The sequence below is a fragment of the Rhea pennata genome, chromosome 11, assembly GCF_028389875.1.
Source record: "Rhea pennata isolate bPtePen1 chromosome 11, bPtePen1.pri, whole genome shotgun sequence".
Classification (NCBI taxonomy): domain Eukaryota; kingdom Metazoa; phylum Chordata; class Aves; order Rheiformes; family Rheidae; genus Rhea; species Rhea pennata.
The window spans coordinates 4,445,129-4,469,110 of record NC_084673.1 but is presented as its reverse complement, the minus strand read 5'-3'; the positions used below and the strand labels follow the sequence as shown (position 1 = coordinate 4,469,110).

At 50.7% G+C, this 23,982-nt stretch overlaps 1 protein-coding gene across 6 annotated transcripts in view; it reads right to left on the bottom strand.

Moving 5' to 3' along the window:
• The window catches only part of PLS3 (plastin 3), a 46,938-nt gene extending 23,585 nt beyond the window's left edge, over positions 1–23,353 (bottom strand). Inside the window, exons 1-2 of one of the 6 annotated variants that reach the window (XM_062584325.1) lie at positions 23,301–23,353; positions 16,474–16,623 (exon numbers count right to left, since the gene is read on the bottom strand). The gene's annotated coding sequence lies outside the window, so the exon portion shown is untranslated. Of the gene's footprint in view, positions 1–571; positions 592–3,579; positions 3,601–14,594; positions 14,675–16,473; positions 16,624–22,330; positions 22,352–23,300 lie in introns of those variants that run through there. The other 5 variants (XM_062584324.1, XM_062584327.1, XM_062584326.1 and 2 more) reach the window with 5 other exon arrangements.
• Positions 23,354–23,982: the final 629 nt, after the last annotated feature.

Genomic DNA, 23,982 nt, shown 5'->3' with positions numbered 1-23,982 from the left:
GCCCCAGGCCCTGCTGCCACGGGGCCAGGACTGCAGCTCAAACAGGAGCAAAACAACCACCACCAAAATAAAATAAAATAAAATAAAATGTGGAAAAAAAAAATCAGGCATTTGCACATCATCCTGAAAGCTAGCAAATTAATTCAATTTTATAAAAACACATGGCAACCAAGTATTTCCTGACAGGGAGTCAAGCACTTCCAACAGAAAGAAGGCTGGAATTTACTCCGGATCCAAATGGGAGAAGCCGCCCTCCAAGCGAGCTCTGAGCCGCTCCAGCACTCTCGGACCCCTCCCAGTTTAATATCGCAACAACTGACTGATTAGCCGCAGCAGCCTGTTTACTCAAACAGGCAAACAAAGACATACCAAAATGTCAACGAAAAAGGTATATTAATATCTTTTCCTATCATATATCACATTATATATACATACACACACACACACATATATATATATATAATGTAAATAAATAAAAGTTAGGGCTGATATACATACACACACACATATATATATATATATATAATGTAAATAAATAAAAGTTAGGGCTGGTCTAGAAACCATGACTCACCCGGTACGTGTTTCTCCTTTCAGGAGAACTTGTGTTTTTATTGTCTTTTCAGGACAAGGGCTCCAGACATGAGAGGGCAAGTCAGTCGACGTTAGGAAATGAAAAGCACTTAAAAAAAAATCCGCACGCCTTTGCTAATCCAGCAAAGAGACGCCTCCCTTTCGGATCCGTCAGCCGTGCAGCAAGGAGCTGGGTTCACCCTGCAGCTGGGAAACCCAGCACGTGCCCGCCAGGACCCGCTCGCCTAGGGCACACGCCACAGTGACATGTAATTTGGGGAAAATCCCTGCAATTCGCCTCAAATCCTCCTCCCAGTTCCAGGAGGAGGGTTGTGCTGTGCTTGGATATATTCGTGGACAGGAGAGGATGGACAGACGGACACCGCCCGTTATCTGGGCACCCAGCTGGCTCCTTCTTCTGGTCCAGCCCAAACAAAGCCACCGGAGATCTGCACACAGCAGCTTCAGCTTCGCAGCGGGATGTGCAGCACGTGCACTTGATCCAAGAGCGAGTCCCCCCCAACCAGGATAATTCCTAGATGTCGCTTTTGGGGTGTTCTCCCTTGGGAGCAGCCCGAGAGCTTTTGCTACACCGCCTGTTACACCGCTAAACTGCCACTGTGCAGAAAAACAACCTGCCAAATTCATTAGGACCCAGGACGTTCAGCATGTAAAGCAGAGGGGATAACCACTACACCACCCCTCTACTCCTTACAAGCTGTTTTCTCTCCCTGCAGGAGGGCACCAGATTCCCCGGCTCTGATCATCTTTTAAATCCTTTTCGTGACAACTGCTGGCCCAGCAGCCAGTTCACGTGCCTCAAATTCCCCCGTGCAGCCAGACCCACCATACCGTCAGCACGGCCCAGCGCCCTCCACCAGAACCAAGCTGCAACCCGCATCCACGGAAAGCTCGAAATTGGTCGACAAATCTCAACTCGCAGCACTGGACAGGAATCAGCCCCTCGTTAAAAGCCCAGCTCACAGGAGAGCCAAATCCTGCAGGACTGCAGCACAAAAAGACGACAGAAGCTGGGTAAGTGATGGAGAGGTCTGCAGGGTCTCAAGGGCTCCTGGCACTGAGGACCAGGGCCCAAGCAGGTCAGGCCGTCGAAGCAGCGGCAGTGCTCGTTTTCCAGGCGGAGAGCAGCCGCCCACCGACCTCCCCGGCTGCGCTTGCATAAGCTTATAAAATCCTTAGGAGAGAAAATTCAAACTCAAGCGCAAGAAAGGAGGAGAGAAAAAGGTGGTCTTATGTAAGTCAGTGGGCCAAGACTTAGACAGCTTGATTTAAATTCCTGGCTCTGGCAGAGAGAAAAATAAAGGGGGTTGGGAAGAAAGGGGGAAAAAAAAATCATGCTAGCCTCTCAGGAAATTCTTATTCTCATAATAATTCTTGTTCTCCTGCAGGCTCCCAAATAAAGCAGAGGATTAACCTTCTGCCTGCTCCATTCCTAAACCACAAGCGACTTGGAAGGACCCACCCGCCCTGGCCAAGCCCAAAAGCCAGCGCAGGGCACCCTCGATCGGGGCCGGGGCCCCCGTGCCCACCCCCGAGCTCCCCCCACGCGCGTGCTCGACAGCAGCAGCTACAGCCTGCACTCGTTTTGCTTTGAGGGTAAAATCATTGATGCTCAATATTCGGTGAGAAAGCAAGAAGCGTTACTCATTCTGCTGGTTTTGCGTGGCCTTTTGGCGGGACGCGGCCGCCGTCGAACGATTTTGCAGACTGTCGTATCAGCCCGAGAGCAAATGGAGCTGTCCCGAAATTGCACGGCCCGGACACCGCTGCCTCTCCTGCCGATTACAGACGCCGGGAGAGCAGCGTGGCCGCGAATGCCGCCTTAAATAAGGAGCAAACCACTTAGAAGCCATAATTCCCGCGTCTAAGGTACAGTTTATGTTTAAAAAGCCTCTTAAAAACAGGAATTCACCTAACAAATCTCTTGCTAGAAAGAGCTACTGATACACAGAAAAAAATATTTTTCCGCCCGTTCTTTGCTGCTGGAATTCTTGTTCAGAAGGTATTTGAAAACAACGGAAAGAAATCAAAATAACTCGATTCCGAGCAAGAAACACCGGACTGCAACAAATCAGCGTTGCTGCGTAGCTGCTCTAGCGGCTTTTGGAAGCGGGAGAAAAACCCTGTCAACTGGACCCTTTATTTCTTCCTCGAGGTGGTGGTGAAGCCCCTTTCGACCCCGACGGGAAGCCGAAGCATCGATCTTCCCGGTTTAGGTGAAGAACAGCAGCGGCGAGCTGCCGCGAGGCTGCCGGCGGCGCCAAGCCGGGGTCGCCCTGGCGGCAGGCTGCTCCCCGCGCTTTTCCCCCCCTTCCCCTATAACCTTCCTCGCCACGGGGAGGAGAGCGGAAGCAAAGGTAACGAGCTCTCGCCGGGAGCGGGCGAGCGCCGCGCGGCGGCTGAAACGGCCGAGAGCCTCGTCCCGGGAAAGCCCGCGGCGCCCAACCGCTTCCCGAAAGCCTCCCGAGCTCCTCGCGCTTCCTGCGCGACACGCGTTTCGGCATCGCACATCCGCAGCCCGCCGGCTTATATTTAAAAAAAACTACTGCCATTAAAAAAAAAAAAAAAAAAAAAACCAACTACGGCACGCTGAGATTGGGAAAGACGTGCCCCAGACGGGGATTTCTGGGAAGACACACCCAGAGGCTTCTTCGGAAAACAAAACGCCGTCCCCGCGCCGGTCGCGAGCACGGCTCCTCTAACCCAGCGCGCAGCTAATTCCCACTTAAATCAAAGCCCAGGCTAAATCATTTCGTTTTGGCCAGAGCTATTCTTTTTTTTTTTCTATCAACTATAGCATTGCATTTTGCAGAAAGGATTCAAGGGGGTTGGGGGGGGTGGGAGGAATAAATAAAAAGGAGGGGAAAGAAAAATAAAGCCAGGCGGGTCACGGGGCAGCTCGCCGGCACCCGCTCGCCTTTGCGGGGGCGGCCGGAAAGCGGAGCGAGCGCGGCGCGAGCCCCCCGCCGCCGCCGCCGCCCCGCTCACCTGCCTCCTGCCGCGGCGAGGGCGGCTGCGGGCGCCGAGCTGGAAATCCAGCGTTCCTGCCGCCCGCCCCGCGCGCCGCCCGCCCGCTCCCTCCCTCCTTCCCGCGGGCGGGAGCCCGGAGCGAGCGGCGCACATCCGCTACCGAGCAGAAAGGCACAAGTAAGGAACGGCGCCGAGCAAGTGGGGTTTTTTTCCCTTTTTTTTTTTCCAATATACACTCTATTCCGATACACGAGAACAGAATAAACCACAAACGGGGCAAAGTGAGATTTCCAGGCAATAACTACACGTTTCACAAGTTTTTGTCCAACTTAAGTCCACACCATCTGAGCCCCGTAACTAAGAGGGGGAGGTGGGAATATCACCAATTAATAAACTGGTGAAGTTGGTGAAGAATTTGGAGAACGCACGACCATCCTAAAAATTAAAAATACTCGAACTGAGTCATTGCCCCCCACCCCCTCCTTTTTTTTTTTTCTCCCTTTTTTAAATTGTCACAGCCAGGAAAGTGATTCATCATCTGGTCCCATTTCTTGGGCATCATCTGGGCACTAACGGCTTCCAGCTGTTCAGTTTTAAGAGGTATTTAAAAAAAAGAAGAAAAGAGGAAAAAAAACCACTAAAACCCACAACCTGTCAACTTCCTCAGGACGGTAAATATATCAAAAACCAAAACTGTGGTTTTTATGCCCAGAATTGCAGCTGTAGCTTAAAAGGAACGATGTTGGCTTAGGAGGGACGCGCGCGCTCCGCCGGCGCGCCAGGCAGGGCTGGGGGGGCCGCTCGGCCACCACGCTGCCCCATGGCGGATGCCGCTTTCGGCATCGCGTTGGGGGCCGCGGGGCCCCATCCGGCTGCTCCCACCCGAGACGGCCCTCAAGCCCCACGGCACACGCAGCGAGACGGAAGAAACAGGTCGCAGGTGAAGCGGCCGAGGCACCAGGGGCTTTCTGGACTCGGAAGCACGTCCCGCGGTAGAAACGCTCACCCCCAAGTTGGGGGAAGCATTTTTGGAAGCGTTGAGGCTTCATGGGGGCTTCTGGGTTTGGAGCGGGCATGCAAAAACCCAACTCACCAGCTACCTTCTTTTATCAAGACCAGAAGTGTCAAGGTGAGAGTTGTTAAAGGGACAGGAGCTGCTTCAGGAAGGGCAAAGAACCTCTGCTCCCCTTGCCTCTGGTTGCTGGGAAAGAAAAGCAGCCCTGGGAGGTGGGAGATCTCCACAGCAGAGGTGGACAACTCAAAGCCACCAACGCACAGGTCTGCAGAACTTCCTCGTTCGCTTTTCTTTTTCTAGCTAAAAGCATTGCAGCTCACACAGCTAATAGCGATTACTGTCCCCTCCGCCGGAAAGGCAACGGGCATCTCTGGCCACCACCGCCAGGCAGCGCGGCCCGAGCAGAGCGAGCAGAAGTTGTGCCCGTGCAGCACTGAAACGCGCCCATCCTCCACAGGCGGAGGAGGCGATTAGTGACAGCTGGCACATCTGCAGCTTTACTCTCCAAATATCTCCAGCGCTGCTGGTGCAACCTGCAATTACGCTCAAAGCTAAAATAGCATTTGCTCTGTGCCAGCACCACTCATGGGCACATCACGCTCCGTGACCAGCCGAGCTGGGCTGCGGCAGCCAGCAGTGCCCTGGACACTCCCATCCCGCTTCCTAGAGCACGCCTGGGCAAACGTGCCCACCCGCTTCCGAAATAGCAGCTTTGGAGTTTTGGAGTCAGCTCAATATACCAGTTTATTCTCCTCTTCCTCCCTCTAGGAGGGCCTTTCAGGGAAGCACAAAACAACTATAGCTAGGATGTTCCTCTGATGAGGCAACAACTCCATGAACACCGTGCTGCAAAGCCACCTAGTCTCCTGCACAAAGCCAAAGCTACCTCTGCTCCTGCAAAAGCAGGCAAGGGGGTCAGCCGCTCCCTAGTCCCCGTCAGCAGGGCTGGGGTGCACCAACCAGGTCACAGGGTCCTGAGTGCGACACACCAAAACCAACCCAGCTCTGAAACAGCAAAATCTCAAGCAGGGAAACTGCACATCTCCGCTCTCTTCACAATTTAGTCACTGCAACAGAAAAACCACACGTAGGACGAAGACCTCCCTACCCTGCCTCGAAGGCCAGCTTGCTGGCAGCACACTGCGCCCGTCATGGGACAGCGGCTGTCCCAAAGAGAGCCGGAGAGCTACAGATGTCACTGCACATCACGACCCAGGCTCAGAGGAAAGCAGCATGGGATCCTTCAAGCACATCGTTGCACAAGGAGGCGTCTCCTCTCGGGCTCCTGCTGCCAAGTTTCGCTGGGAGGCCACGGATACTCATCTGCCCTCCAGAAGTTACCCAACAAGAACCGCAGCAGCTCTAACAGGGGCGAGCAGAGAGGGTAATCCAGGAGGCGTCTCATCCCTCTCCTCTCGCCACCCCTGGATGACAGCACAGGGAGGAAGGCATCACCAAAAGCCCCAGCCTTCATCTACCACTGGGTGAGACTCCATAGCTCTGCCAGCTTAGCACCGAGTCCCACCATCCAGGAGAGGACAGCTGCCACCTCCTGCACTCCAGGCATTGCCCTGGCTTACCTGCCTCCTCCAGAAGAAGTCTTTCCTACTCCTAGTTAGCAGTGCTGAGAGAAGTCACACTGGCATCGGCCACAGCACGCGATAAGTGATGAAACCTACGGTTATAAACAAGTCCCTGGCACGGTGCACCAGTCCTATCCCACGCCAAGGGCTGAGCTCCACCCAGCCCGGGAGATCCAGGAGCCAACCCAGCCCCTGCCGCACCAGCGGCCAGCGGCCCCAGAGCTGGCACCTGGGGAACACCCAGGTCCCAGCCCCGCCGCTGAGCTGGCCCAACCTCCCGCCCCGGCCCGCAGAGTTGCCGCACGTCACTTCTGCTGGTTGGAGAAGAGGAAGATGAGAAACAAGAAGTAGGAATGCCAGCATTTTTAAGGCAAACTTTTTCACTTAGATCATCTGCCCTGCAGCGCTGCAGACAAGCCTCTTGCATTTTTTTCCTTTTTAAACTATTTAATAGCAGTTCAGTGCAACCAAGGCTTCAAGAGCACCCCCCATAAATAAATAAATAAATGAACAAACCTAGTTAGAACAGAAACCAAGTAATCTAAATAGTCTATTCTGTCCAAAAGCAAATACCCCGCTTTACCAGCCAGGGCTTTAGAGAGCAATGGTGATGGGTCAGTCACAATCTCATTTTTGACCAGGATCAACACAGGACCTCAAGATCCTCAGCTACAGCATTTCCCATCTGCCAGACTCTCCTCTCCTCCAGCCCTGTGCAGGTTCTCTTTTAAAGATAAGGGGTTTAAACAGGAATTGTGCAGTGGATAGACACGCTCTCCTCTGTGCTTTCTTTTTTTTAAAAAAAAAAAAAAATTGAGGTTTTCATGCACTTCTTGCCTTCATCTCGTGCTGCTGACCAACTGCAAAGTAAATTCCATCAATGTAAACAGCTATAAATGGATTTGACAACCGAGGAACACGCAATTTTGACCTTAAGACAACTGATAAATTGAGGAGTTAAAAATCTGTTCTGGTTAGATCTCTACCTTAACAGCTTTCCGAGCTGCTCTTTCAGAGAGCTCGTTAGCAGAAGGAAAGCAAGACATCAGTCAGGTTCATGCTTATTTGATTACAAGAAAAAAGAAAAAGCAAGCTTGCATATGCATTTGAGGCTGAAATTTAGTCTACTTAAAAAAAAAAAAAGAAAGAAAAATACTTGCAAACTAGCGCACGACGGCAGCGCCAGGCGGAGCGGAGGGTCGCCCGGTTTACCCGCGCTCTGCCAGGGCTCAGCGGAGGAGTTCGCCGACCAGCTCCCCGCAGCTCGGAGCGGGGAGGCAGGCGGCCGGCCCGCTGCGCCGGGGGCATCTCCCGCCTCGCCGTTTCGTAAGGAAAAGAAAAAAAAAAAAAAATTGGCGGCTCCGCTGATGTCAGCCGCAGGAAATGAGCCACCGGCAGATGACACCGGAAGCGGGCTTTATATTTAGTACTGAGTCACCCGCTTTATTAAATTCCAGAGGCACAAAGGTGGGTGTGGAGGGGGGAGACTTTGCAGGGAGGGCGAAAGAACCAGGTTTTTCCTTGAGATCAGAGTCCCAGCCCTTTTTTTTTTTTTTTGGACCTGGAACACTCCTTTTCGCTCCCAGTCCTTCTGGGTTTCCCCCAGCTGTCAAGACGTGCTGCCTTTCTGTGGACCAAAGCCGACACTTCAGGCACTTGGGACCCTGCAGCACTGGAGGCATCTGCTCAGGTCAGTCCTGCAGCAGGTCACAGGCCCATCCAGGACCATGGATGTTCTCCCACCCTTTCTGCAGCACCTTCTCCGAGCCATACCAGAGGCAACGTGGAGCAGGGACTATTTTGAGGCAGTTTTACAGCTACCCCTGACTTTGCACAAAGCACACCATATGCCCATCATGGCAATCAAATCAGCGCCAAGGGAAAAGGCTTTTCTTCGGGTTCTTTGGCCCAAAACAGGCAGAGGGGCACACGGGTGTTCCCTGAAGATACAGATGCCAGTAACAGTCTCCTCAGGGAATAAACTTCAAATTAATTTGCAAAAGGTTCAAAATTTAATACAAGTGTACTCCCGTAAGATTAAGGTCTTCTGACATACGGCAAAGTTAAAGAAGTAACATTTTAAAGGATACTGAGAAACAGCCTTACTGTAGATTGTACCACAATATGAAGTAGAGGAGCACCAACATGCTCGTGGGTGGTTTTCATCCAAGTCTACACCAAAAGCTTTTTCACTCAAAAAATATTATGCAGTTTGGAGAGCATCAACAGATCTGCAAGGTTTTCAGTCAGTCCTTTCCACCAAGGATACTCAGTTTTCACATACTAAAACACAGACAGGCTTGCCAAAGCCAAATACTGTACCTAGTGCTGATTTAGAAAGTCAACAGCAAACCAGTCATCTCTAAAGCCAAACACCATCAGCAACTTGACTACAGAAGCAGCCTATTAGATTACTAAGCAGAAAGTAAATTGCTGTAGTCTTCAAAATAAGATTACAGCAGCAAAAAGGATGTTGCTCTTGAAATAAATCTTGACTGCAGCAGAACTGGCAATTACAGCAAACCAGAGGTCATGGGCTGCTTAATAATATCTTTCACCTATATGCAAGGAGAGGTGATATCACTGCAGTAACAGGCTGTTCAGACCAGCAAATAGACATTTAGCCAGCTGTCAACCACTGCCCAAACCAGTATCCTGCAGACAGATCCGGGCTGCTCACGAGGCTGTGGGAGACAGCCACTGGGTGGCTCTTCAGTCCCACGCAACGCTTCTGCGGGGCCACCTCCGGCTACCAGCAAGGAGGTTTTGCTGTTGGGGAAATCAAGGCAAGCCACAAAGATGAAGTCCCAGGGTCATCACAGGGAGCATCCCCAGGTGCAACCCAATGAGGAGATCATTAAGGAGTCCTGCCTGGTGCTGAAGGTAGCCAAGTGCAACAGGACATTAAGATTTTGGCATGTGGCTCATCAGCTGTGTTGAACTAGCCATAGATATCATCTTAAGAGACCTTGAAGCTTTTCCTAGTATTCAGCTCAGAGCTGGATTTGTTCGCTTCCCCCAGAACTGCTTTTATCCCAGATCCCGGCAGGAAAACATCTGCAAGCTGGGTCTGCCGGAGAGGCTAACTCCACGCTGCACCTAAGGCCATGGAATTCTTTGCAGATGCTTGGAAAGATGAGATTTTTTGCCCTGTATGTGCAAGTGGTAAGTGTGCTGCTGTAAAGTTTAATGTTTTATGAATTTATGTGAAAATAAAGCTTATTTCTCAAAAAAAAAAAAAAAAGAAAAAAAAAAGGCCCATGGATCCTCCGTAAAACCCAGATGTATTATTTGATCGAAGCTACAAAACAACTTTGCTGCTCAGATAGGAGGGGAAGATCTAGCTGCAAGGAATGGCAGCACAAGGTGCGATGCTGACTAGACCAACGAGATCCAAGTGCTGATCATCAGCCACAAGCAGTGCATGCAAAAGGGCAACGCACCAAGGAAGTGCAATACTCTGCTATTTGCCACGTTGTTTTCAATCCAATGATCAAATCCCTGATCGCTAAAGTGAATAATTGACTGATGCCAGCCATAAAAAGACTCTTGCACAACACTTGGTTTCAAGGCCAGTCATACCCCATTTTGTGGGTTTCCAAGAGCTTTTTATATAGAAATTCAAAGGAAAGGGAGCAAAAGGACAGACCCTAGCAGACCCTAGCAAGAGGTTATATATGCATCTGTGAGAGGACAGCAGTGGGGAAGGAGGGCTGCGAGACCTTCCCATCACTGTCATAGGCTGGGCACTGCAATAACCATCCATCCAGGAGGGATGCAGGAATTTCTGAGAACTTCATAGCCAGGCAAAAGCAATGCAAGTTTTTCAACAAGTCTGAACACACTGCCTTTGCTACATTTGGTTTATATTAAACAGTGGCAAGAGCCCAGTTTGAAATCAGATCAACAAGAACGTTAAAGGGTGGGCAAGAGCAGGGCAGAGGCAGGATTGCACTGGAACCTCCCATCTGCATCCCCAAGGAAAGCTCAGCCCCAATCTTGGCCAAACAGCACAGAAAGGAACAGGCTAAAGTTTAGGTCAGACATTTGGGCCACTTACTCAAAATATTTTCAGTTTTCTGAAGGCCCAGCTCCCCCTCTCTCATGTACGGAAAACTGAATTCAACTAAAGTCAAGACTCAGAAATTTGCTTATTAGCTCCAGGAACATAGAGAAACATGAATGCATTTGTAGCTGTACTGCCATTTCTTCTCTATCCTCTTCCTTCAAAGTGTTGCTATCAGAGAGTAAGTTCTTAAAAACAGAAACCAACTCCTTCTCCCTGTCTGTGCAACACCAATCCTAACAAGATAACTTTACGCACGCCTACAAGGACTTTGTATTAGGGCATACAGGTGGTATTGCAATCTGGTTTTGAAGGCAAAACGTTTCATGCAGGATTCAGGAAGAAAATGCAATTGCAATTTGCTTTTGGGACCAGCTGGAGGCAACCACCTTATTCTATGCTGGGTCAAGGAAACCTTTAATTACAGAATTTATGGTGGAACATGCATGTGTATGTATGCAATGTATACAGACACACACACACTACATATACACACACACTCGTACTCTACTGCAGCATGCCAGCTGCCAAGCAGTTACAGCAGAAGGCAAACAGTGTTTTAACCCAAAGAAAATAGCAACACACTTGAACATCAGCCTGCTCATTAGCGTCCCACGATAGAGCCTCCAGCACGGACAGCATCCAAGCCTGTCCCTGGAACGACACTCAGCATCCTGGAATCTCAAAACCGCAGCCCTGCTCCAAACCCAAACAATGTCCCCACTCCCTTCCCGGCAGATTAGCAGGAGCTAGCACAAGATTACAACGGCAGCGTAAACAAGGACACAGGATTTATATTCTTTCAGATGTTCTTCAGCAAACTACCAAGCTGAAATACAGCTTCATAAAATATGAATGCCAATTACAGGGATGAGTAGCCTTAATTCAAGTTTCCACTTGGTCAGTGCTCTTCTGAAATCATTGGAAACTTCGGTGCACACTCAGCAGTTTTGCCTGCCTGGAAGGGTTGCCCTGAGGCTCTAGCAGCAGAAGGGGGAGAGCAATTGCACATCAGACAGACTTTTTTTTTCCCCTGTAGTATTGGAGAGAAAATAGAAGCAGCAAATTAACAATTCCCTCCCCCACTATTTTGGGTGCATCCCCTCAGATGGAAATCCTGGTACTACGGGCTTCTGCCAGAAAAAACTACCAGACAGCATGCACCAAAGGGAGAAGTAGGTGCAGATGGGATCCTTAACGCCAATGCACTGTACTGCCACCCAGCCACCAAGCCCACACAACAGTCTGCTCCGTTGGCTTTCTCCATACCCGCCATGGAAGAAACCTCCAGCAGAAAGAGCCTGTTTTTCTTCTGGTGGAGTATGCACTTATGTTGTTACAGTGCTTTCAGCAGCTGACATTAAGATCCAGCCATAAATTCTACATAAGCAGAAGTTCAGCTACAAACCCTTTGTACCAGAAAAATCCACTTACACTACCACCACTGTGGCAAAGACCAATGTAAACACATCCAAAAAAAACCCAATACACAACAATCTGATCAAGTTTATGAAAAGCAAGACACATTGCAACAGCTACGGGAACTGCAACTTCTAACTTCCCAGTAGAAGCTAATAGGTATACCAGAAGTAGGATGCTGTTGCTAAGCAGGAACACTCATTTCCCCATTCCATTTCAACACAACCTGCATTGCTTGTGGCCATTATTTCTGCCACTAACAATTCACATTGTTCCATGGAACAGTTTCAGCACGCAAAAAATCAAGATAACGCCTCACTCACCCCTTTCAGCTCTTGTGATGCCAAGCTGGAAAGATAGTATAAGAAAAGGGGCATAGAAACAGGACTCTACTTGCAGTTTTCCAACACAGTAGGCAGGGAAGAACATGTAAACAGGGCACATTAACAGCACAATCTTGTTTTGCTAACAGCTCACTGCACACCATCTTCTGTCTAATCCAGAAAGGGTGCAAGTTTCTGTGATCCTCCATCTCCAACCTGCATTTTAAAAACCTAGGGCACTCAGCTCTGAAGAGCCCTTATTTAATGCCTAACCTCCTAGCAAAGAAACAGTCCCAGATATATAAAGTTGACTACAGAATCATCTGCTTTCTTATTTTCCTTCTAATATCAAAATTCTTTTCATATCTTTGTCTGTAGAGAAGAGGGAAAAAAACAGGAGGACAAAAGGAATTTGTTTAAGCTTCATTTCCCCCCACCTCAAAAAAGAGGCTATAATTTCAGGAGGAACATCCCTAGAAGTGTGTAATTAATTATTCTCTTCTGAAAGCAAGACAGTCTCCCCCATCACCTGGAGCCAGGCAACAGGAGCAGTTTTATCAAACAGAACGCAGGCACGAGCAGCACTAATGGGAACCAGGTGCCAGGCAGCATTGCCTGCTGCATCCCAGAGCCGAGCACTCTCCAACGCCTCCAGCAAAACAGCATTGTCCCAAACCGCAGCCTCCATCAGCGCCCGATACTGGAAAATTGATACAGAACAGCAGCACTTCTGATGTTTTTCAGTTTGACTCATCTCACGGAATCACAGGTCTGGTTCCTTGTGCTTTCTCCCCAAACTGGTTATAGGTGAATAGCAAGCCTCTCAAAAGTGTTTTATGGATTTGCTCCATCTTGACCTCGCAGTGGACAAGGGCTCACCTTGCTTCATTTAAGTTCTTGTGTTTTCGATTTTAAAAAGCCACTTAGTTAATGCTCTTAAGAAAGAGTTAGTTTTCCTTAGCATTAAAACATCTGTAGGACAAACATAACTTCAAGAGTCAGTCTTCCTACCTTTAAGAATTTGCAGTATGAACAAGTAGCTCCTTGACTCTCAGCTAAAGTAAAGTCAAGCAGCTGAGCTAGAGAAAGGCTAAAGGCTCTGCACCTAGACTTTAGAAGAAGAAAAAGAATTCCTTCTAGCTCCCTTCTAAAGTCAGTTTTATGACTGTTTACCCAGGTTGCTGAAAAAGAGACAATATTTCCTATTTTGAAACTTTTTGCAGTCTAGTCTAGAAAAAACAGAAAAAGAACAGGTTGCACAAAACTTGAAGAGAAAAAAATGCTTTTCAGAAAGACATTTGGTCAACAAGGTCAAGTGAACCACTCCAGGCACATGCAGCACCCAAGTCAGAAGTAGTCGTGATACGGGCCAAGTCTGCCCGCCCTCCTCCCACAGGCTCTTCCCTCAACCTTCCCTTACTCATTTATTTAGGCTCAATCCCCAGCCCTAAACAGCTTTAGGGGCTTACAGCAACATTGGAGGCCCCAGCTCCCAGGCAGCAGGGCACATTTGCCCGTTCCAGACGTGTTGCAAGCCATCGCCTTCCCCCTGCAGAGAAGGCAGGAGCTGGCAAGTAACCTGTGTTTGCTACCGCTCCGTCAAACAACTTGTTGCCTCACACAAGCACGGCCAAGGATGAGGGAAGACGAAACAAAACAAGAAAAATTCAACTGGGATCTGCAAGGCAGAGGACAGATGCCCAAAGCAAGGAGTAATTCAACTCTTCCCTACACTATACCGAGGCCAACCACTCAGACTCACTCAAGGAGTCTTGGCAATGAGGCTTGGCTTTTCTAATAGGCAGTGGGGAGATGAGATCACCACACCAGACACTGGCCAACCTCTTAGCCTTAATTTGTTTTTTCCCTTTTTAAGAAGGGGGAGAAGTATGCACCTCAGATCTAGACAGAGCAGACCAGGCAGGAGGGCTCTGGGGAAGGAGCAGTCTCCAGCCCTTGTAACTCTGCCTGCAGCACTTGACCTGGGACATACTTCAGCTAGCAGCTGAACACTGCAGCAGCCCAAAGACATCGCTATTCTCACTGAGCGTCCAAACGCTGGTCAGAACGAATGCAGAGAGACAGAAAGATCATAGGCTGCTTTTTAGAGGGGCAGTGCTATGTTTGAAATGCATGACCTCCAGCTCAAATGCCCCTTTCTCACCTGACTCCTGCCAAGCTCATACTACCAGCAGCACTGGTTGCTGGAAGCACTTGCCCTCATTTTCAGCTGACCTTCTTCCCGTGAGCTATCAGCCTACAAGTCTGTAGGACCTTCCTCTGTGAAGGTCCCTTCTTAGCCAGACAACTCCCCATCCAAGAGCCCCTTCCGATCCCAAGCTGCCCATCTCCCTGCTGTTCCCCATGGAGGGCAACTCCCACCCTCAGGAGGGCAGGGCTTCAGGATCCTCCTGCAACCCACGTGAGATCTTGCTATTGCCCCCGAGATGTTACCCTAACAGGCAGCGGCATGAAAGCCTCTGCTTAAAGAGTGGAAAGTTAATGAAGCATAATAGCTTTTGCCAATGTTTTCTTAACAGCAGTCTCAGCGGAGGCAAGCATTTAAGGAAGGAAAAAAGGCTCAACCCCTTCCCGCGGCAACACGGCATTCGTTTACCTCTCCGTACCTGTCCAGCCTCCAGCGACTCTCTCCACTAACAGAGGATGGACCAAGGGCTCTTTCCAAACATCTCAACTACAGAGTCTGCGGTCACCAGCCTACAGTTTTAAACTCTTCCAGGCCCTACAAGAAGCATGGCTAAAATTTTAATCAAATATCTATAAAAAGCATGTGGCTTGCAGCCAGATACTTGGCTAGACACCGTCTGGACACAGGTCAGCCTAGGACTTTCTGCTGAATTAGCAATAAACCTATTCTTTGAGGTATTTTAAAGCTGAACCATCTCCTATGGCTGCCAGTGCCCCAGAAGCCATCCAGGCCATGAACATGTTGCGTACAGCTTGCTGAAAATAAAAGCTATTTTTAATGCAAGCCTACATAGGGTGGAGCTCAGTGTCTGACCAGCCTAAAAAGCCACTATAATCCACAAGACCGACGTCTGGCAACCTTTGCTTGCAGGCTGATGTCTGTTCTATTTAGGGGGTGGGAGGAGTTTAGAGGAAAAAAACATACAAATTAAAAAACAAAGGAGCCTATGAAAAGTGAATAGAGGGAAGGGCCAGACTTATCCTGTGGGTTTTGTTCTAAAGAAAAGAAATGACCATCAGAATACTTCATTTTCTGTTTCCTAAAGAGATTTGTAAGGTATTCATTTACAACCTAGGCTCAGAGGGAAGAGTACTGCTGCACAAATGTGCTGGAGCTGAGGACAGCTTTGTCATCCCGCAGCACAGGCATGGGACACCTGGGGACAAGGCAGGGAATGGGGGCCAACCATGGGTGTACGACCAGGATCCCCAACAGCAAGGTTTCCCATCTCTGTTTGGCATTAACACAACTGCCACTGGGACACATCCCCTGTTCGCATGGCTGTAGAAATGGCAAAGATGAGCTGGGCAGTATTCAAAGCAAAGCCAAAGTGACCTGAGGACTGGATAAGGGAAATTCCTCTTACACAGGATTTATGGCAAACAGGCTACCCTCTAAGAGGGGGGACGCGTGGTATGCTCTCAGCATCTAGGTGACCCTGAGATCACACAGGCTTCCCACGTAAGCAGACCTTCAGGTTTTCTTTGCTACAGCCATTAGGCACTCATTAGGCTAAAGGCATTCAACCCAGCACAGCACAGCCTTACTTCACCCCATCATCTTCGCTTTCCTAACAGCGCACAGGGGGGTTGCCTAAATACAACATACAGCTTCTTTCAGAGTCTTCAGATGCTCCTTTAACATCCACCCATAAACTGAAAAACACATGCATGTCCCTCTCTGTTCAAGGGCCATCAGCATCTCTAGTGCTCCTTCCCTGCCTGACCCGGGCTGGATTATTAACCCCACTGCAGAAGGCTGCAATTACTTCTTCCACTGGCAGAACCGAAAAGGGCAGTACAGAAGAGACAGTACTCTTCAGACTAAGTGTGCTTCTGCTAATTTTTCCCCACACTGTGCTTAATTGGCTTGTTTAGCCACACTTGTGATTCAGCTCCCCTAGAAAACTGAATATTTAGTGGAATAGGGATTATTTATGAGCAGTCAGATACACAAGAAGAACAAAGCTGAGGACCAGCAATGATGTACCACAGACACCACTATCAGTTCAGTTAAGGGCCACTTGGGGTAGGAAAAAAGCCTACAACTAAGCAACACGGCAAAGTTCAACCCAGACTTCACTAGCATAACAGCAATACTGGATGCTGAATGAAGTTCTTATGCTAGGCAGTAGTTTCAGAGCCTGCATCTCTCCTTCCCCCTAACTCCATCCCTGAGTGATAGCTTCCCACTTACTATATGCTCTCTCACTTCCCATCCCCAACGGATGACTGAGACAGCAAACTGTTTTCAGCTTTAAAAAGAATAAACAACAACAACAACAAAAAAGGGCTTACTTCAAAACATCAGCAATCAGGCCTCCTGCAGAGACTCTACACTTTATCTTCTCTTGAAGATCGCAGTAAGAGTCTGCCTTCACTGCGATGCAGCAGGGACTCCCAGGAGCATCTGTGAGCTGTCAGTCTCTTTACAGGAACAAAAACCTACTGAAGAGGCAGGAAAAACAGCTGTGAGCATTTCTAAGAAGGAAATGAGACAAGGAGACTGCTTAGAAGCATACGGTCCGTATGGATTGACGTGAGCAATCGTCAGCAGACCTAACCAAAGTTTCCCATTTCAGACAGTTGTCCTGCTTCCCACATCCTCAGACACGTGCCAAATTATTTCTTCCATATCAATTGCCTGTTGCACAGGGACTGCTGTACCACACTGTGGCAGGAAAGACTTTCCAGGAGGAGTGAACTTCCTCCCAAGGGAGCATGCACAGCATCCCACAACACCCCAAGTCAGTGACCACGGTACCTGCTAGCCCAGAGACACACAAAGGAGACCCAGGAGAACCCGCTCGCCAGAGATACCCACATTTCCACCACCAGCAGCCATCCCCATGACTCACTGCTGCAGAGGGCAGATACCCGATTACACCAAGCTAAACTAACAGGAGTCAACTGGCAAATCAAGCAAAACAGAAAGAAGAGCTCTAGACAGGCACCTCTCTGCTGAGGGACACTCCTGGAGACAAGGAGGCTAATTCTTCACCATTACATCAGTCACAAGCCCAACTACAAAGCTAATTTTGAGTAGGTTAAGAGTTAAACAACAAAACACAGGCTTGAAGCACTAGTTGTTAGATGAGCACAAGCAATACAATTCTGCTATGACATCCAAGCAGGGCAGACAGGACCGGCTTATCAGTCTTCTCATTTAAGATCTATTACCAAAACGCCACCTTATTACAGAGTCACAGGATAGTATTTGATCCCACAGAGGGATCCACTATTAACTGCACTGATGTCAGCCATGGCCGCTACAGTAAAGGGCTCAGAGACGTCAACCCCACAACCAGTAATTCCTCTGGATCGAGCAGTGCCATATTAGCAGAGCACAGATCAGCATGTCCTCCTCTCCTGTCCCACTCTCCCAGCCTTTGAAGTGGAGACTTCTGTCTTCCTGTTCCATTTGTTCATTAGATTTTCTTGTTCAGGCAGTACAAGAAGACAGTTTGCTCTTTACACAGCTGAAAGATCACGCAGAGGATGCCAGCACCTCGTTACAGGGAGACTTACTCAATACCAAGACAGCTCCTGACTGTGCAGCACACCACACCCAGGCTCTCCAGCCAGCCAGTGCTCAGGAGTCCCGTCCTTCCAGTCAAACCACCCCCGTGAGCGCCCATCCAAAGAGTGGACATCAGTCACATCCCCTCAGGCTTTCAACCTATGGGTATTCAATCCCTACAGAGCTCACTGGTGTGATATGCAAGAGAAGGCTAAGAATAGAGCACCAGGTGCCGTCAGGGCAGCTGAGCTGGCAGCTGGCAGGTAGGAGGACTACTGAGAGGGGTTTTGCTGGCAGCTGGGATTCCCCGTCCCCTAACAAACGGTGCAACATGGCAATACCACAAAGCCAGTCTTACACTGGTTGCTGTTCAACAGGAGGAAAACTAAACCTGCCAAAAATGAGCTTCCTGAGCAAGCTCACGTGGGTCACAGGAGCACGCACACCGGCCCAGAGCAAGGCTGATGCAAGCAGAACCACCTCTTTGGTAGCAGCTGGTCACCGCATCAGCCTAGCTGTACCAAACTACACCGAGGCGGGTATCAGTGGAGCCCAGCTCTCCGCACTCGGGAAAGCAAGCTGCACAAAGCACAGTCCACACCATAGCATTCAGAGTGACCTTCACAGCACAAAGCATTATGGAGAGGAGTTATCCAAGTCTTCACCACATGCAAAACTTCATGTAAAGGCAGGAGGAACATCCAGGACCAGGAACTCCAGCAAGCACGGACAGAACAAGCCTGACTGTCGCCTACAACTTCAACATTATGCACAAACTCCAGGAGGATTCAAGTCGCAGAGGAACAACTCTCACCTTTCCTGAGCAGGACACAGTGCTTTACTCTTACAGGCCAAGAAACGGCTAAGACAGCAGCTGTACTAAACGCTGGTGTGTTTCTTCACAAAGCACACTCTATCCATTACTCACACCCCAAGCACACCACGCAGATTAGCAGTCCAGGCGCAGACACACACCTGGCAAGAACCACACAACCACAGCACACACAACCACAGCACAAATGCGTTCCTTGTCAAGGCAAATCCTAGTTCAGGCCCATGAAAGGAGCCACCACCGGGTGAACTGCACGTAGGAATTTAAGCCTTTGTGCACAAACCACCTCAGCACCGTTAAAGGTCTCTCTCACCTTCCTCCTATGGCACTGTCTACATCACAGCACCTCCTGGAGTTTGGGGAACCCACTAAGCAAGACCCTGAGCTAAGTGACAGGAGCACCCTCAATGGACACCCCGCAGCAGGATGTGCAATCCCCTGAAGGACACCTGCAGCTCTCCTCAAACCAAAGATACCTTCAGCTAATCCCCTGCCATCCAATACAGTCAACAACGACAGCACACGCCATTGAATACCACAGTCCAAGCCTGCAGAGCAGCAGATATAACAGTAGCACATTCATGGGGAACGGTCACATGGCTGAGAGTGATGACCACAGCTCCATCAGTAACCGTCAGCTGAGCTGCTACTGCTCAAACCACCTCCAGGACAGCCAGTTAGCATCACTCACTTCTCAGCCACGCCGCAGCAGGGCATCAGAGCCTGTCGCTCAGGTGTTAGACAACCACACGGCTGTTTTCAATCATGAGATCATACCTCCCACCCTCCCCACCTACTCATATAGCAGCAGCAAGAATATCAGGTACCTTGGGGCTGTAAGGTGCTTTAGTGGTGCAAAAGCAGGTAAAGCTCACGTTGTATTGGAGCGAGCCACTAGGATTGTCACAGGGTGAACGGCCCCTCCACGCACCACCAGCAACATTTGCACATGGAGTTCATGCACGAGCTAGTAGCAACAAATGCAAACAGTCACTGCTGCTTCTGTAATAATCCAATTCCCAGAGTGTCTACAGGAACATATGTGCAAAGATGTCAACAACAGATGCCTATCTGAGTACTTGGGGAGCCAGGGAAGGGTGAGTGAGCAAGGTGATATTATGCCATTCATTAGAGTAACTCTACAAAAACTGATTTAATATATCCTTGCATCACCCTAATTTAAAAAAAAAAAAAAAAAAAAAAAAGAGATGGTCTTAATTATGCAGTCTACTCAAAATGAACAGATATTCAGGATGTTCTGCTCTGCACACACATTAAGATTGATGAGCTTATTTCAATTTAACTCTACCATGCACACAGATACAGCAGTAAAAGTTTCTGGAGTCATGTTTGGCATTTTCCATGCAATTAGCAGCTTTCTCCAACTGCTCCATGAGCTCAATGTCCACAGAACGCTACTTAAGACACAACAGTGCTTTATGGATGATGTACTTAGTTCACAACAGTTAGGAATCTGTTCACGGGTATTAACGCCTCATACTGAGCCTGTTTCCAGTACTAGTTGGAACTGAGAAGTTCCTTGCCATAAGTTAAAAATTAATATCTGTTATTGCCCCATCCTGGTTGATAACTTGTCACGTGTTCGGCCAGCTGGCACCAAGCATGGAGATGAGGAGCTGCCTTTTCATGCTGAATTAGTGTCCTAGCACACTGGCAGATAACCTGCTGAAACAAAATGGCAATGTTCAAAGCCAGAACGTAAAACTAATTTAAGCATGTTTCTTCTGATGTTTATTGCTACACTGAGATAAAACCAACTTGCTGCCAACCAAAACAAAGTTCACCGCACGTCTCTACCTCCCTGCAAACTGCAAAGCAACAACGTAGCGCATGAAATCGGACCATCCCTCGCTTCCCAACTCCGGTCTCGACCGGGAACGTCGCCCCGTCCCGGCACCGGCTTAACCCGCCTGCCAACCCCGCAGCTCCTCAGCCAAAAGCCGTAAAGCGCGAGGCCGGAGCCCGCCCGCGCCGCGGGAACCGGCACCGCGTTTCGCAGGGCGCTGCCGGAGCCGCGCGGAGCCCCCGCTGCGGTCACACGAACAGGCCAGGCGCTGCTCTCCCCGTCACTTCCTTCACCCCAGGCCGTTTGCTTGCGAGACCTCTAAGGGCACCGTCCTGTATCCAAAGAGGCACAAACCTCCCGGGAGGGCTCCGGTCCACAGCGCTCAGCATTTTAAAAAGGAAGCAGAGATACACGAGGTAGCATTTTTTTCCCCAGATTTTAAAGTAACAGTAAAACAAAATTAATGCAGCATTTTGATTTCACACAGCCTCTTGTCTGCATTTTCCCCCTACTCAGTTAATGCTATGTAAAATAGGTTGCCAAGATCACAGATAGGGAGTATGTGGGCAGCTTCATCAAATAAACTGTTACCACCTGAGATACAACCACCAAGACATCCTCAAGTGCAAAATGCAGCTGTCTTAAGTGAACAGCCAAGTGTATTCCTACTAATTAGGTAACCACCATCAACTCTGATTTTTAAAAAGTGGGTTAAATAGTAGGAAAAAAAAAAAAAAAAGCAGCACTCCCCCCCAAAATTCACTGCCAATCATGTAAAGAGAAAAGCATTTCCCTTCTGTTGAAGTATTAGCTACTCTCATCAAAAAAAATACAACTAATGCAAAAAATAAAAAAATGCAACTAATGCACAGGTCCTTAATGGTCCTTAGGCCCTTAGACTGGGCACTTGCCCAGATTTACTAAACACAGGAAGCACACAGCAGCTCCAACATGAAGTTCAACTGTACAGCAAGTTAAACTGCTGCACTCGAACGCCAAGCAAACACAGGAAAGAGTTGCTGGAAGATCCTGCTCAAGCGGAGCCAGCAGCAAACCCCTTCGCCAGGCTGCGATTCCTCCACAGAGCACCTTCATCTCGGCACAACCGAAACCCAGAGCCGCGGAGGCAGCCGGGCGCCCCGGGGGAAGGAGCTCCTCCACGTTTAGCCTCAACCCGAGCATCCATCAGCCAAATAGCTGATGAAGACTTTAGTCCCCTGAGCCCTTCCCACTGCACAGCTAATCTAGCAGAAACTAGTAAATAGGTTTCTACAGTTCTGGGCATTCTTTAATCTGCATAGTATTTGCCTATTTTATAGGAGGGGAAACTTAGCTCCGATAAGAGAACAAAGACCCTGGTTAAGCAGAGTTCTTTCTATCTAGCACTGAATAACTGAATTTAGTAATCATGTTATGCTCTTTTCGCCCAGACAAAGAACGAGCAATTCGTCTTCCACGAGGACGGCATTCCTTCAAAGGAGCTCGGTTACAGCGAGGCAACATCCTCAAATTGTTAACTGCTTGGCAAGATTAACGGGCTGCGATAAGAGCGGCGCTCTGAAAAGACTTCTCCTAGCGAATAACTTGCTAAGAGGGTGTTTTGCATGTTTTTTTTTTCTTTTTTTTTTTTCTCCCTAATAATAAGCCACTCAGATGTGCACCAGCAGATCTGAAATCTAAGTTCCGCCTGCGGCCACACCATACCCCGCGGCTCAGTGCCCGCTGCAGAGCATTACCCTCGGGGGAGGCTGCTCCTGTCCGTCAGTCCCCGAGAAACGCTGCCCCAGACTGACAGACTGCCAGCAGCTCCCCTTTGAACAAGGTTTCTTTTCAACACAGATCGAGTTTCTATACATCATTATGCACAGCCGCTAACATATGTTGCTCTCTGGAACTATTCCCCCTTTATACCCAGGTTCCAGCTGTTATCTTTAAAGTTACGCTGAACGAGTCTCCCGGCATTAAGGAGTTTTTCTTCTCAGGTTACCACACTCACTTGCGAGGCCACAAGTGTTACGGGCTGAACAACAGGTCCAGGCTCTCCTGCAAAAGCAATTCATCCGAGAGGTCTATTATCCGTCGCGGTCTCTTCCACAGGCTGGCCCAAAGCAGGAAGCGCGCTCCGCGCCGCGCGCGCATTCCTCTGGGATTGTGTAACGGGCCGCGGAGGCCGCGCTCCCGCCTGGCGGGCCCGGGGATGCCCTGCTCGTGGGCACCCGCTTCTGCCTGGAAGTTATTACGGGGCAAACAAATGCATCCTCTCCCGGGACAGGGACTGCAGCACTGATTCCCCTCTGCACGACTCACCGCTGGTTCCCTTTAGATAAAAACCTTAAGCCTTGCTCCAGAGCACAGTCGAGACTCCGGAGTTTGTTACCAGCGGGAGCATCCGGATTTGGCACCAGCGGTTAAAACGCTCCGCTCGCTACGCGGCCGCCGGGCAGCGGGAGGGCTCCGGAGCCGAGGCGCCCAGCGCGGCTCCGCACGCCGCCAGCCAGCGGCCACTGCCGGGGGGCAGCGCGGGGGCCCGGCCCCGGCCCCGGCCCCGCTCAAAGGGCGGCGGGCGGAGCGGCCCCCTCCCGCCCGCCCCCTCCCCGTTCAACGCCACGCGGGGCCAGCTCCAGCCGCGTCCCTTCGCGGCTTTCTGGGCGGAGGGGAAGCTCTACCCCCCGCACAACGGGGGCAGGGTGGCGCAAGGAAAGGGGAGCGCCGACCCGGCGCCCTCGCCGGCGCTCCCGGGCTCGCTCCGCGCGGGCGGACCCCCCCCCCCTCGCCGGCGCGCACGGGGCCGCGGCGCCCGCGCCGCTCCGCGCCCTCCCGCCGGCGCGGCCGCCCCGCGGGGAAGCGGCGCCGCCGGCGGCCGGGGCCGCGCCGGGATGCTCCGCCCGCGCCGCAGCGCCGGCGACTTTCCCCGAGTTGGAGCCGCCGCAGCGCGGGGCAGCACCGGCCCCGCTCCCGGCACTCACCTCCTCCGCCGAGCCGAGCCGTGCCGTGCCGAGCCGTGCCTCGGCGGCGCTGCCCGCGCTCGGCGCGCCCCGGCCCCGCCGCCCCGGCCGGATTGGGCCGTGCGGCTGCACATCACGGCGGCCCGGCGCGGCGATTAGGCGCCGGGGGAGTCACTCAGGGCGGGGAGGAGCCGCGGCCCCGGCCCGGCCCGGCCCGGCCCGCGCCTCTCCTCCTGCCCCGCGAGCCGCCCTGCCTCCTCCATGCATCCCTCCTCTGCTTTATGCACCCGCAGCCTCCCCTGCATGCAGCCTGCTCTCCCTGCGTGCCCCCCTCCCGTCCTGCAAGCATCCCTCCATGCGTACAGCCCGCCTGTGCATGCACCCTGACTCTGCTCATGCATGCACCCCTCCTGCCCTGCATGCCTGCATCCCTCCTCGCGTGCATACCTCTCCCCTTCCCTGCACACGTACCACCTCCCCTGCAAGCACACATCCCTCTCTCATGTGTGCACCCCTCCTATCCTGCAAGATTTGCTCATTCTTCACCTGTGTGCACCTTCCCCCTGTACAATCAGGTGCCTCTCCTCCCCAACAAGCATCCCTACTTCCTCCCATGCATGCATGCCTTATCCCATGCAAGGGTGCATCCTTCCTCCCATGCATGGGCAGCTCTGGCTCCCTCCACCCTGGGGCCCCCAAAACA